Source organism: Euprymna scolopes, chromosome 23 (assembly GCF_053919585.1).
Source record: "Euprymna scolopes isolate OS-2025 chromosome 23, ASM5391958v1, whole genome shotgun sequence".
NCBI lineage: Eukaryota > Metazoa > Mollusca > Cephalopoda > Sepiida > Sepiolidae > Euprymna > Euprymna scolopes.
The window spans coordinates 17,964,906-17,980,872 of NC_136504.1; the positions used below are offsets into that span (position 1 = coordinate 17,964,906).

Consider the following 15,967-nt stretch of genomic DNA (forward strand, 5'->3'; position numbering starts at 1 on the left):
ACTGTGTTCACAAAATAGAACTCACTCTAGGATAGCGATACAAAATAGCTTTAAAACTAACAATAACAATAGAAAACAAACAAATAAATAAATTAAATAAACATGAATATACATAAACGATCACACATATATGCATATATATATATGTATATATGTGTGTGTGCATGTGTGTGTGTACACATAGGTATATTCATATATATATAAAAAAAAAAAGAAAAAGGAGGGAAAAGATCTACCTTAAACCACTAACCTAGTTCTAAAACAGATCTTTTGTTCGATAAAATGCATGCCCATTGGCTGATAGGAGGGGGCGCGGTGGATACTAGAAAGCTGATTGGCTAACTAGAAATCCTCAACATATATAAAAACAAGAAGCAACCACAAAATTCGCGCATAAGCCTGACGAATCCTACAGTGGATGAAACGCAGAATATTCAGTGTAGCTTAGTCGCCATATATATTTTATAAATTACTAACTAGCTCTACCTAAGTATTGAGCACTTTTAAAGTAAATACTTAAAGTTTACGCATAAATCTATACTTTCGTATATTAAATTTATGTGAGTAAATGAAGTAGTTATATATATATATATATATATATATATATATAAGAGAGTTAATTTTTCTTTAACCGAACTTTATTATAATAAGGGCAAGTTCTATTTTACAACGCAATGAAAAGAAAAAAAATGAATATCTTTATTTAAATCAGAACAAATTCTGATACATCACCGATGTGATGACGTCACAACAAACCGATGTAACATGCATCTCTATCGGGATTGACATGTGTGTGTGAGAGAGAGATAGAGTGTCAGAAATTTATTTGTTTCCAGATAAATTCGACGTGAAAGTAACTAGCCTGAAAAAAAAAAAATGAAAGCATGTAATAAAAGGGGGGGGGGGTAAAGAATAAAATATAATGGTCTTGCTTCAAAACGAAGAAGAGATTTTATTTACAAAAAGTTAGTTACAAATTTTTCCCTTTGCGGACATTAAATTCAAAGAAAAAGAAAACGCCAAAGTAACATATAATGAAAAAAAAATAGCACTGGTTCTTATAATGAAGATGTCATATCCATGAACGAATACAGTATAATTCAAACTAGTAGTTCCTAATCACACTCTCATATGTAATAAATTTTAGGAACATACTCACAAATTGAAATTCAGTCAGGCACGTGCCTTTTTCCTTTTTTTTTTTTTTTTTCGTTAAAAGTCCTTTTAGAAATTTCTTTCCTTCCATTTACGCGCAAACCGTAGTCATGTAGTTAGTTTTCAGAAGCATGCCGCCTCGCATGTCTGGGGTATTCTTGCCGGGTTTTCTTCTTTGAAGGAGGCTCCAAAATTCCTTGTCACGTAAAATAAGGTATTTTTTTAAAATTACACTCCTACTAAATACGTGCAGACCGGAGCCACGTAGATAGTTATCAGAAGTATGCCTCGTCGCATGTCCGGGGTATTCTTGCCGGGTTTTCTTCTTTGAAGGAGGCTCGTCAAAATTCCATTTTCAGCGTTAGGCAATGAACACGCGGCCACTCTCCTCGTCGGCGGAATTTCAAAAGAGGCCAAATCTCGCGCTGGGCTCGTGACGTCATCACGGAGCGAGCATTTCCCTTTTCTCCAAATTAAAGTGAGTTTCGTACAAACCCAAAATATACGAAACTAAAAATCATAAAGGATACGAAATACAGAAAATCATATATAAGAACTAGAATAAAAATAATAAAAGTAAACAGGGGAGGGGGGGGAATGCACTATTAATGACACAAAAAAATTCCAACAAGAGAAATAAGGTAGGAAAAAGAGAAGGGGGGTGTTGAAGAAAAGAGTGGGAGAAGAGTGAGAAAGAACGAAGGGTTTGGAGTAGAAAAAGAGAGAAGGTAGAGAAGAGAGCCAGAGGCAGGGTAGCGAGAGAGAGGTAGAAATTGGAGAGAGGGTAGAGAAAAGAGAGGGAGCGAGAAAGTGCGCACACGCGCGTGTGCGCGTGATAAAAAGAGAAAATGAAATGAAAGAGAAAGTAAAAGAGAGAAAGATGAAAAGTCATTTTAGCCACAAACTTTTTGTGATAAGCTGCATTTTATTTATTGTTTATTTTTCTACAGCAAACCATTTTCTCGTTGAAACAGTAAGTCCGAACTCGTTAACACAACATTTCTGCGAACGGATTACAAGGTAAGAAAACTGGACATTAGTTAGTATTACCACCACCACCACCACCACCACCACCACCACCACCATCATCATCATCATCATCATCATCATCATCATCATCATCGACACTATCAAATACATTATTTCACACCCTTGTTAACATTATCTATTATACTTGCATAAATTCTTTACAATATGAAACAGTGAGCACTTGTTTCAAAGCAGGGATTTCGATTAATGCTTCCTTTTTTTTGTGACGATTTAATTCGTCAGTAAGTCTGTAGATTAAATCCCTTCGCTGACCCCCACCTCCCATTTTTTAGACGATTATGCATTAACATCCTGAAAAATATGGTAAAAAGAAAGAAAAAAAAAAACAAATTTAAAATTTAGATTGGGGGATCAGTTTCGTGAATTTTCAACCTAAAAGTAACCCTCATTTCTAGGTAATTCTAGCTATTTACAGAAGTTAATTAATTTTCTATTACCACTAACCCTAAGTCCGATTGGCAAAATTGGAAAACCACACGTAAGCAACAAAAAATAGACTCTCTTTCTCAGAACAAACAATAAAAAAAGAACACATAGGATCCATCTAAAAAAAATTAATTAACTGTCCTAAAATAATAAAATTGTCAAAAATTTTACAATTTTGAAAAGAATTCAACGAAAGAATATTTTATGATGTCACTGAAAGAAATCGATTTTGTAAATAAAATCAATCGGACATAAAATAAAACTTACATATTTTTAATTGATACCAGTTCGATACAGCAGTAATTGATTTATTCACAGATCATCTATCTATATATCTATAAAAATGAAATTGTGTGTCTGTGGGGGTCTGTGTGTGTACATTTTCCTTGTCTCTCTTAGAAATATTTGGTTTTAACGTAAAACGACGCTACTCTCGCGAGATTAGCTACTTTCGCCCTAAACTAGATCAAAGAACCTTTAAAAAGCATGCCATGTGTGTGCATTCAGCGGCACAAAACCACTGTCACCGTTTGAAAGCCCAGCTTTTTGAACCAGTTTTTCGTCGCTTTTTTTTCTTTTTTTGTTTTTTAATACTTACTTTAGGAAATAAAATTTTAAAAAGTATACCATAATTTGATTTGAGCCCAAAACAATAAATGTTAAGGGTGTCAAAGTTTTAAAAACAATTGACCTCTGCAATCTCTACCAAATTGTTCAGAGAACTTTTGCTCTAAACATTTAAAATTTTACATAAAGTGTATTCAGACATCGGGAAAGCTTTTTAATCCGTTTTTGGCCGAGAATTTGGCTGCCAAGGGGTAAAAGTTCAAACGAGTTTTACCTTTGCGGTCTCTAGCAAACTATTCAGCCAATTTTGGGAGTAAACATTTGAAATTTTACTTGAAGGGTATTCAGACATACAGGAAGCTTTTAAATAAGTTTTTGGGCGAAATTTGGCTGCAAAGAGGTCAAAATTAAAAGAGTTGACCTTTGTAGACTCTACCAAACTTCTCCGCCAATTTTGGTTCTAAACATTTGAAATTTTCGATGTAGATTACCTGAGCAGGAGTTAAACTTTTTAATATATATATATATATATATATATATATATATATATATATATATATATATATATATATAATATTTCGAAATTTTTAAACGTGATTCGATATAATTAAAAATATATTTTTTAAACTTTAAACGTATTTTTGGAAATTTTAAATGTAATTCGATATAATTAAACGAATTTTTAAGTTTTTAACCGATACCAATACAGATTTTAAAGGTTTTATACATAAGGAAAGAGATTTTAAAATTAAATGGGGTTCAAATTAAAATCGATTCATATAAAAAAACATTTTTTCGAAATTAGATCTTAAATTTAAATAATTCAAAGTTGAAAATTAGGTATTACATTATCCGATATATATATATATATATATATATATATATATATATATATATATATATATATATATATATAGATAGATAGATAGATAGATAGATAGATAGATAAAAGGAGAAAAAAAAAGGGGGGGATTATACAAAACGAGATTTGAACGTGGATTCGCGAGGTATATATACTTCACACTTCCGGTTATAAGATAGACGAATATTGGCTGAAGAGAGCTTTATAAGGATACCTTAAACGGGCCTTATTATCGGGCTTGAAACCGACGGTACCAATGACCTGTCTCAACTAACAACTTTCTGTACACAAAATATAAGTACGCTCTTAAAATTTGGATTTTCCTTTTAATTGAGCACTCTGCTGGAATTCTTTTTCCAAAAAAAAAAAACTAATCATATATATATATATATATATATATATATATATATATATATATATATATATATATATATATATATATATATAATGACACCAAATTTAAGAGTGGAAGAAAAAATAATTAAAAGCATCATACATAGATATACAGCACCTCTAGAGAACAATTCTAAGATTAGATTTATTATATACTATAAGAAGTATCGAACCCAGAACCTCATCGTTAAAAATAACTCCTCGCCGGCGACAAAAATGTTGGAGCAAACCAATATTGTGTACAAATTTCAATGCCCCTTAGGAGAGTGTAACTCCGAAAATAAAAACGCATATATTGGACATACAAAAAACAACATTGTCCCGTCGATTAAGATGCATTTGAACAGTACTAGCTCAATATACCAGCATTTAACAAATCAACATAGCTGTCCCCCCTCTAATCTTAGAAAGGTCCTCGTGGACAACACAAGAATTTTACAACGAGAAAGTAATTGTAAAAAATTAAAAATACTTGAAGCACTATATATAAAAACCCAGCACCCATCTATAAATAGCATTAATTTTGAAAGTAGCAAAAATGTGCTGAAATGTTTAGCATAACCAGTATACGACTGGTTTTACTAACATTGCCTTTTATCATCCAAATTTTTAATCGAGTTTTTTATCACTCGTAAATGTATATCTTAATCGACTTTTCATTGACTCTTTTTATCATTCGCAACTATATATTTCACTTCTATTTTTTTTTAATATTTTATCTCCACCTGATGATGATTCAAGAAAGAATCGAAAGCGCTCGTGTGAACCATGGAACATTTGTAAATACCTTCCAACTTGAAGTTAAAAAAATCTTACGAAAGATCGAAAAAATGAAAAGAAAAAGAATTATTAAGCAAGGTATCTCTGTTGTTTTTAATAATGTTTGCCTGAATATATATATATATATATATATATATATATATATATGCACATAATGTTATCAACAGTACATAGGGCTCGAGCAAAGCCAGGCTGAACTGCTAGTAGTCGATAAACGCAAAAGGAAAATAAGAGACGCGTAGTTGCGCATGACATTGTGAGGCAAGGGTTGCGCAATCAACAACTACACCTATCCTGAATCGGCACTGTTCGAGTTCAGTAACGAGGAGAAATCCACGAGGACTGAAAACAATGGCGAGATTAGCAGAGAGCACATACAGCACTTGCCATTCTCAAATGGTCACCCATTTTGGTATTGACCAGTCTCGACATTGCTTAACCGGTGATCTAACGGGAACCGGTGTGTCAACGTGATTATGCCGTGAATTACACCATGGAACAATCTAATTAACGTTGACACACTGTTCAGCGCATAAGGGAGGGGTAAGGGTCATTGGCAGACATATTGTTATCGTTTGATTGTAAAAACGCTGTCTATAAAAGTTTATGTGTCACGTTGGTTAACTACGTGTGTTTGTGAAGAAACACCCGCACACACAATGAATATTTTATAAACTCACCTAATAAATATTGCGTGACATTTATTGGATGAGTTTCTGCCACCATTTTGATGTATTGCTTATTCTGAAGTGATTGTCGAGACTTCAAAGATGTAAAGAGAGTACGGGACTATTTTTTCTTGCTGTCTGGCAGCGTTCAACATTACTTGTTTTTCGAACAAAAAACATGTTACATTAAATAAATATACTAAAAAAAAATTAGGTAGAAAAGTAACTTATCTTGCCTTGTTATATATTTTAATTTTGACAACTTTTCCGAACCTCTGTGAATTGTAAAACAAACCTATTTTACTTAATTAAAAACAGTAAAAATACGATTTAAGGAAAAATAAATAAATAAATCAATCAAATAATAAAATCAAATCAAATAGAATTGATTTTAACTCTATAAAATCTAACGTCAATGAAGCTTATAATGTTTTGACAATAATCTCGTCGTTGGGACTAGAATTGTCTCTCTTAGAAATATTTGGTTTTAACGCAAGACGGTCCTACTCTCGCGAGATTTGCTACTTTCGCCCTAAACAAAATCAAAGAAACTTCACAAAGCATGCCATGTATTTGCATTCAAAGCGGCACAAAACCACTGTCACCATTTGAACGCCCAGCTTCTGTGAACCAGTTTTTCGTCGCTTTTCTTCTTCTTTTTTAATACTTAGTTTAAGAAATAAAATAAAAACAAAGTATAGCATAATGTATTTAAACATAAATCTAGTTTCCTCATATATTTTTAAGAACGTTATGTTCATATATATGACATTATATATATATATATATATATATATATATTTATATATATATATATATATATGCATAAATAAATAAATATATATATATATATATATATATATATATATATATATATATATATATATATATATATATATATATATATATATATATGAGAGTGAATTTTACTTTAACCGAACTTTATTATAATAAAGGCAAGTTCTATTTTACAACGCAATGAAAAGAAAAAAAATGAATATCTTTATTTAAATCAGAACAAATTGTAATACATCACCGATGTGATGACGTCACAACAAACCGATGTAACATACATCTCTATCGGGATTGACGTGTGTGATAGAGAGACAGAGAGAGAGAGAGAGAGAGAGAGAGAGAGAGAGAGAGTACGGTAGGGAGAAGAGAAGGGGGTGTGTTGAAGAAAAGAGTGGAAGAAGAGAATGAAGGAGATGGAGTGGGAAAAGAGAAGGTAGAGAAGAGAGCCACAGGCAGGATAGCGAGAGAGGAAAAGAATAGAGAGAGGGTAGAGAAGAAAGAAGAGAGGGATAAAGGAGAGAGGGAGGGGGAGGACAGAATGAAGAGAGAACGAGAAAGATTAAGTGTGTGTGTGTTTTGTGTGTGTGTGTGTGTGTGTGTGTGTGTGTGTGTGTGTACGCACGCGCGTGATAAAAAGAGAAAATGAAATGAAAGAGAAAGTAAAAGAGAGAAAGATGAAAAGTCATTTTAGCCACAAACTTCTTGTGATAAGTTGCATTTTATTTATTGTTTATTTTTCTACAGCAAACCATTTTCTCGTTGAAACAGTAAGTCCGAACTCGTTAACACAACATTTCTGCGAACGGATTACAAGGTAAGAAAACTGGACATTAGTTAGTTATCATCATCATCATCATCATCATCGTCATCGTCATCGTCATCATCATCATCATCATCATCATCAATACTATCAAATACATTATTTTACACATTGTTAACATTATCTATTATACTTTCATAAATTCTTTACAATATGATGCATGCAATGAGCACTTTTAAAAAAATGATTTCGATTAATGTTTTTTTGTGTGTGTGACGATTTAATTTGTCAGGAAATCTGTAGATTAACCTCCCATTTTTTTTTGTGACGATTTAATTTGTCAGTAAATCTGAGGATTAACCTCCCATTTTTTTTAGACGATTATGCATTAACATCCTGAAAAATATGGTAGTAAGAAAAAGAAAACAAATTTAGTATTTAGATTGGGGGATCAGTTTCGTATATAATTTTAAACATAAAACGAACTCTCATTTCTATGCTATTCTAGCTATTTGCAGATATTAATTCATTTTCTTTTACCACTAACCCTAAGTCCGATTGGCAAAATTGAAAAAACTGCACGTAATCAACAAAAAAATAGACTCTCTTTCTCAGAACAAACAATAAAAAAAGAACACATAGGATCCATTTAAAAAAATTAATTAACTGTCCTAAAACGATAGAATTGTCCAAAATTTTACAATTTTGAAAAGAATTAAACGAAAGAATATTTTATGATGTCACTGAAAGAAATCGATTTTGTAAATAAAATCAATCGGACATAAAAGAAAACTTACATATTTTTTAATCGATACCATTTTTTTTGTCTTTAAATTTCATAAAAACTTTCATTCTTTTTTAATTATACCATTTTTTTAAATTGCGTTTAAAACATTATGATTGTTATTTTTAAAATAAGATTTAGAAATAAGATTATGATTGTTATTTTTAAAATAAGATTTAGAAAGGAACCATTATTTTATTTGATGCTATTGCAGTTTTTAAGTTGGATGCATATTCCAGTAACAGTAAATAATAAAGAAAATTAAAACCAAATCTTAAGAAATACTTTGAAACAATCGCTTAAAGACCAATCTATAACGAAATACAGCTAGAAGCCATAAAGAAACGTCGTTTCTTAAAAGAGCAGTCGAGTATAAATTCAAATCGTAATGAAATCAACTGTTTTTTTTACAAGGAAGTCACCACTCATCAAGACCCGAGGCCACTAAAGGATAATGGTTAATGAATGTAAGGTGGTAGTTTAGTAATCGTTAATGGTATAGATTGAGTATATTTATAATATTATAGACATACGCTTTTCAGACTGATATGCGTATATCTATACTCCTTATATGTTTTTCGTATTATTTTCCACTTGACCAACAGCGAGCGAACATTTACTTTGAGCACCCAGTACTGGTTCGCCAGTGCTATTTTTTTATTCAGCGTTTATTTTCAATGCACTTTTGTGGTTGTAATATATATATATATATATATATATATATATATATATATATATATATATATATATATATATATATATATATATATATATATATATATATAACATGTATATACATTACATACTTACATAATATACATACATACACATCCGTCTATATATATATATACGTACATACGTACATCTCTCTCTCTCTCTCTCTCTCTCTCTCTCTCTCTCTCTCTCTCTCTACATACATACATACATACATACATACATACATGCATACATACATACATGCATGCATACATACATGGCAATTGCTCCGTCTTTACAGACTTTAGCCATCCCAATGTGCCCCACCAACCTCATCATAGTTTTCTGGTTAATTGTCAGCGACACACAAACCCTGTCCGTGGGTCCGAAGATGACTTTTCAGGCCATCATTTGACTTGCACAGTCTGCCACGCATATGGTAGACAAAGTTGTATGTTGAAGCTTGGTTCACTTTTGCCTACTTTTTTTTTTTTGTCTTGCTTCCTCTGTTCATGGTATGTGTTTTTTGCGGTTAATGTAAACCGCTTTTCAGAGGAGCACACGATTACAATCCTTAAATTTCCAGCTATTAAATTCAATGGGTAAAACCGACACATTGCTTTTCCGAAGGTTTCTCTTGAGTTCAGCATGATCGATTCTTTCACTCGCAAAAATTTCAGACCCCCTCTACTAGCCTACTCCATCCGGCATTTTGCTGGGACCTACCAGTTCTGAACAGAAATCTTGAAAGCTCTTAAGATCTTAAAGATCGTCTTTCATGCAATCCTTGAAGCGATTATTTGGTCGATGTTGAGGACGTTTCCCAGTCTTAAACTTGCCGTAAAACAACTGTTTAGGCAGCTCACATTCTCCACCCAAACAAGATGACCCAGCGTAACCCGTTCTACATCACCATTGCTTCGATGCCCAAACACTCAGCCTTCCCGAGAATATCCGTGTCAGGTGTCAGTGAGTGCCATTTTACATTTAGAATTCGCCTGGGGCATTTCGGAAAGAATCTCTCCAGTTGCTACAAGTACCAACGTTGTGTTGTCCAACATTCAGATGAGTAAAGTAAAACAGAATGTAAGCAGGTCGAGTAAACACTGATTTGGGTTTGACAGAGATGCCACGATCACACCGTAGCCGCTTTTCTAGTGTTCCAAATGCGCTGACCCTCTGGATGCGAAACGTATCTCCGCATTCAGTAAGTCATCTCTGGAGACTGTGCTACCTAAGTACACAAATGTGTCCACAACATCCAGCCTACTTTTCCTCACATAGATATTTGGTTCAATGTGGCGGGGTGAACATCACTTTCGTCTTCTTAATGCTGATAGTTAAGTCAAGATAAGTTAAGATAGTTTGCTGAAAAACAATTCATTATATTTTGCATGTCACGCTCCGAATGAGACACAAAATCAGCATCAGCATAGAGTAGTTCCCTAATTAGACCGCCAAAGGTTTTTGACTTGGCGTTAAATTTTCTTAGATTAAATACTTTGCCAGTAGTACTAAAGTGGAGAAAGACATCTTTATATCAATCGTTAAATGCGTATGCAAGAAGCACTGCGAAGTAAATTGAGAATAGAGTTTGGGCCGAAATATCTCCTTATTTCACATCGTTGTCAGCAGCAAATTCCCAGATAATTGCCCGTTGAATGCAACACGAGCCTTCATATTTCTGTGGAATTCTTGAAACATCCTGACAAAGGTAGGAGGACAACCAATCTTCCCAAGAATTACCCACAAGGCCTGTCTGTTTACGGTATCGAATGCCTTTGTGAAGTTCACGAGTACTTGATAAAGTGGCATCTGTTGTTCAATACGTTTTTCCTGCAGCTGCCTTGCAGTAAATATCATATCTACAATGTCCCTACCCTCAGTGAAACCGCATTGTGCCTCAAGAATGATTAACAGACAGATGTTTAGATGAGCTAATACAACAAAACTCTCGCCAGCATCTTCCCTGCCGATTCAAGAATCATTACCCCACGGTGGTGATCGCAGTCAAATTTTGTTCCTTTCCCTTTAAAGAAAGGGACAAATAGGCCATTTATCCAATCCTGTGGTACTGATGAACCCAGCCAAGACTTTTGATCAGTGTGTGTAATGTATTGGCTACATGTATCGCACCATGTTTGGAGCAGCTCAATGGGAGATTGGTGCTTTCCCAGCCTTTGTCTTTTTTTTTACAGCAGAGACAACTTCATCGAGTGAGGGTGACTCATCCATGTGATAAAGAATGTCAAGCTGAAGCAGGCCGCCAATGACATTTTCATCCACGATTGATGGGTTGAAGAAGCCTGCTCCTTTTGAACCTTTACTGACCAAAGATAGGTAAACTCTCATCAAAGATCCCAAATAAAATCAAAGAGCGATGGAGGGAGCACTTAAGCAGCATCGAATGTTGTGTCACGTATCGACTCTTCGACGTATGTGAAAATGGTTTTTACAAAATAGTCTTGGCGCTCTATGCCGGCATAGTAGCAGACACAAGGGATACTCTCTCTCTCTCTCTCTCTCTCTCTCTCTCTCTCTCTCTCTCTCTCACGCAAGTTCGCATGTGCACTCTCTCGTTGATCAAATAGACACGATAATGTTTCTGAATTTTTGAGATGAGGATTGGTAATTCGTATTATTTGGATTATTCGGACTACTGTTCTCATCTTGAGTGTTATTTTCACAACGTAATCTCTGACTCACTTATCAAACTCGGGAATCTTCCCGTTCGCAAAGACCCGTAGCATTACGGATAAAGTACTTGGTAAACCAGTTATAATACTTTTCTAGAAAGTGAAGATTCAATCCTTGGTGCGAACGATATTGCGAATTACTTAGAATATCTACTCCGTTATGGTTAACGGAACAGGAGTTCCGTTCGAAATTTCATGCAGATTCCCGAATTCAACAGAAAGATTCCCAACAAAATGCACCTGAAGATGATACATTGGCCGAAACATGAAAATAACACTTAAAATGAAAACAATAGTCCGAATAATGCAAATAATAAAAAGACATGCTAATGTACATTCAAACTCATTGAAACGGTGCCAGCCGAAATGAACAGGTCTACGTAAATTCTTCTCACAAACAAAATACCTTTTTCACCTAGAACGTTCTTGGGAAAATTTGAATTCTTAATATTTACCAGCTTTTCATTGTAATCGTCTTAATGAATTGTCAATAAAAATCAATTACTTTTGTATAGATGCTCTCTGTCATTCTTTGGTCTGATGATGTCTTATCTTCTACAAATATATTAAACGAATACAGCATATATAAGCTTACAAAGATAAGAATGCACAAAGAGAACACACACACACACACACACACACACACACACACACACACACACACACACACACACACACACACACAAGTTAACGTGAAAAAATAGATATTTTTTGGGAGAGTAAGGGCTAGCCTATCTGAATAGATTAAGCTCTACCCAATTAGGAGGAGCAGTTTATGAAAAGATAGGGAGATAAAAATGAAAATTACGTTAGATCCTAATTGACATGATAATGTAATAAGGTTCGAATGTACTATAATTTTTATCTTCCTATCTTTTCTTTATATATATATATATATATATATATATATATATATATATATATATGTGTGTGTGTGTGTGTGTGTGTGTGTGTGTGTGTGTGTGTGTGTGTGTGTGTGTGTGTGTAATTGAAATTCAAAATATGTTAAACTTCCTGGAAATCTTGTCTAAATATTTATTTTACCTCTGTTTTAGAAGCGCCAATCACGACAAGTATTATCTCCGCCTCGAGTTGCAATATTCTTTCAATATTCTTTTGAAAGGATTACAATTTCTTTTCTTTTACAATGTAGTCAAATATATATAGATTTCCACACGTACTATATCAGAAAAAGAGCTCTTGTCCAGTTTCACGCTAACATCAAAAACTGTTCATAAAAAAAAAATGTCACAAAAATTTTTGGTACTTACGTGTTAGGTTTTAAAAAATACAGCACACAAAAAATTACGTAAATTCAAATATTTTCAAGCAAACCAAAAACACATTTAACGGTGAAATGTCTCGTCAGCCATTTTTTGCTTTGAATATGGTGAACGGTCAAGAGACAATTTATCACACAGTCATCATATTAACGCATGACGTCATAGCATCTCTCTCTAAATATTACGTGCATACAAGGTTTCTAGCTTCTAGCTGTCATCAGCATGGGTATTAGCAAGGATCGAACTCTGGCACTCTACCAATGAGATAGGATGGCTCGCCACTTGAATACACGTTTTTTTTTCTTTATCGGTTTTATATTTAAAATTTGTTATTGTTTTTAGCAATATTAACAGCTTGAAATGCTGTTATTTTATTTTTTCGCTAATTTTGCGTTTTTTAAAAGCTGTAAGCTCTTTTTCTTATTCATATATATATATATATATATATATATATATATATATATATATATATATAGTTGCCTCTTATTTTTTATGGGGCGTGTTTTATGTATATATACGCAATGATATGATGTCATCTACGACGGCATTGTGAACAAACAAATAAACAGACAGACAGGAATACAGATATATATATATATATATATATATATATATATATATATATATATATATATATATATATATATATATATATATATATGTAGATTCCAATTAATTTTGTATGAATAATGTATGTTATTCATTAATATATCATTTTCTTTACAAACGCCAAAATATTTCTTGTTTTTTTTCACGACGGCCTTTGATATACTGAAAGGGTGCATTATTTTTGTTTAATTCCGTTTTTTATTGCGTTTAGTAAAAATATTTGGAATACTTTCGCCACTATGATATTACAGATATCATATTTCGTGCAAAGCTTTGAAATGGATATGCCCAATTGAAACATGAGTTTTTCTTTGTTTAAATATGGTTTAAGTGTTTTAACCAGATACAAATGCAGACAGGCAAACAAACTTCAATGACTTAGGTGGCTTAGCCATCCGGTGTTTTACATGTTGCAGGCCAGATGAACTGTAAAGATAATTCGTCACAATGCCACCTCTTATCATATAAATACATACGCGACCAGGGATCTTTATCCTGGGCCCCCAAAATCAACAGAGATTAGACCATTCCTATAATGACCTGGTTCCTATTGATTTTGCGGCGGAAGTTTAATTCTGTGCAGTTATAGGAGGTCATCCCTCCCAGGCTTTGTCTTCTCTCTTTTAAGAGAGGTTAGTTTATTTCTAATCGCCTGAAGCGCCCTCGCCGGGGAATTCCGATGCGGCTTCCCAGGTACTTTTTGCAAGGTAGAGTGCCCCCTCCTTTCGACCCTGGTGTCTAAGTTCTTGAAGTGGAAAAGAACTAAACCTTTCCATATAAATGCGTATAGTGACACGAACGTTACATTAAATTAACAGGAGTTGACACGAGATCCTAACATATGTCTCGGGATCAAACCCAAATAAAATACAACCGGCAGATTAACTCACTCCTAGACAGAGCTCAAAAATAGTGCCTCTAACTTAATAGGTCCCGCACTATCAACTAAACTCCAACCTATGTCCCATCACTGCAATGTTGCATCCCTGTGCCGGTTTTACGCATATTTTAATGGAATGTGCTCCGACGAACTCCAAGCATCTGTATCCCTTCAACGTAAATACACCTGACTAACCCCGAGAAGCAGCAAAATCCCACCCCTACACTTCCGAGATCGCTAGAAGCCTTTTACTCAAATAATTTCTTTCTTCGAACTGCTAGACTTTGGAATTCCCTCCCAGGTTCCTGTTTCCCTGACTGTACTAATATGTAGAAGTTCACGTGTAATGTGAAAATACATCTCGCTGCAAAACTTCCTACATATTATCCCAGCAAATGTAGTCCCAAAATAGTAGCCTCTTAAGTCAGAGTGACACTGTGCCTTATTTTTTTGGGGGGGGGGGTAGAACTAGCAAACAATGCATGAGTGGTGTCTGGATATCACATCAAACTAACAGAAGCGCCAATAAAATTTTAACGGTTTTTTCTCGAATAAAACACAAAAAGCTCATTAAAAAGATACTAGCGGACCTGTGCAGGGGTGTTGCCCGGGTATTACATGAAACTAACAATAATACTAATGAGATTCTAACATTTTATTTCTAGATCAAACCCCCAATAAAACATAATCAACGGATGATAAAACTTTAACGAACATGTGCACAAGTGATGCCCGGAAAAATGTACGAACTGGGGAAATTCACACTCTCACCTCTGAACTACATATGAATATTTTTAATCGATGTTTTACTGTAATTAGCAAATTTATAAATAACATTTAAACATTAGTATCTCTATCTCTACTATTATATAAAAGCCACTTTGTGTGTGTATGTGTGTGTGAGTTCTTTCCTCATAGGTTCCGAAACGGCTGGGCCTATCTTTCGCAAATTTCACACAAAAGTAATTTATATGTCTGGCAGTGTTCTTAGATATGTTTTGTACAGAAATTCAACCGATAAGCATTGAAAATCGAAAAAATCCGATCTTAAAAATAGTTTTTTTCTCTTATAGATCAAAAGAATTTTATGTTACATCGACCAAGACAAATAATAAAATCTCAGCAAAACATTTCTTCTTTAAAAAAACAAACAAACAAACAGATTTATTGTCATCTGGAGATATAGCTCAGTGGTAGAGCATTCGACTACAGATCGAATGATCCCCTGTTCAAGCCCGGATGTACCTCACCGTTTTATTTAATTTTTTTCTTATTCATGAGTTCAATTTACGATGAAAGAAGGGATACCATTTAAAATCGCCGTAAATCATTTTTTCGGTTGCACCTTTTAAAACTAAACATTAATCAGAAGTGATTTTGCCAGTGCATTCCTCGTCAAGTCCAAGTATCAGCTGACGTGATATTGTAAACAAACGGAATCTGATGAACGACATTATTATTATTATTATTATTATTATTATTATTATTATTATTATTATTATACTTTTTGTGTGTGTGTGTGTGAAAAGGCATTATATATAGAGGAGTTTACCACGAAATCTC

At 33.6% G+C, this 15,967-nt stretch overlaps 1 protein-coding gene across 2 annotated transcripts in view; it reads left to right on the top strand.

Moving 5' to 3' along the window:
* The first annotated feature begins 2,008 nt into the window (after positions 1-2,008).
* LOC145245786 (guanine deaminase-like) overlaps positions 2,009-15,967 on the top strand; it is a 125,387-nt gene continuing 111,428 nt past the window's right edge. Inside the window, exons 1-2 of one of the 2 annotated variants that reach the window (XM_080107429.1) lie at positions 2,009-2,175; positions 7,441-7,510. The gene's annotated coding sequence lies outside the window, so the exon portion shown is untranslated. Of the gene's footprint in view, positions 2,176-7,012; positions 7,511-15,967 lie in introns of those variants that run through there. The other variant, XR_013863031.1, reaches the window with a different exon arrangement.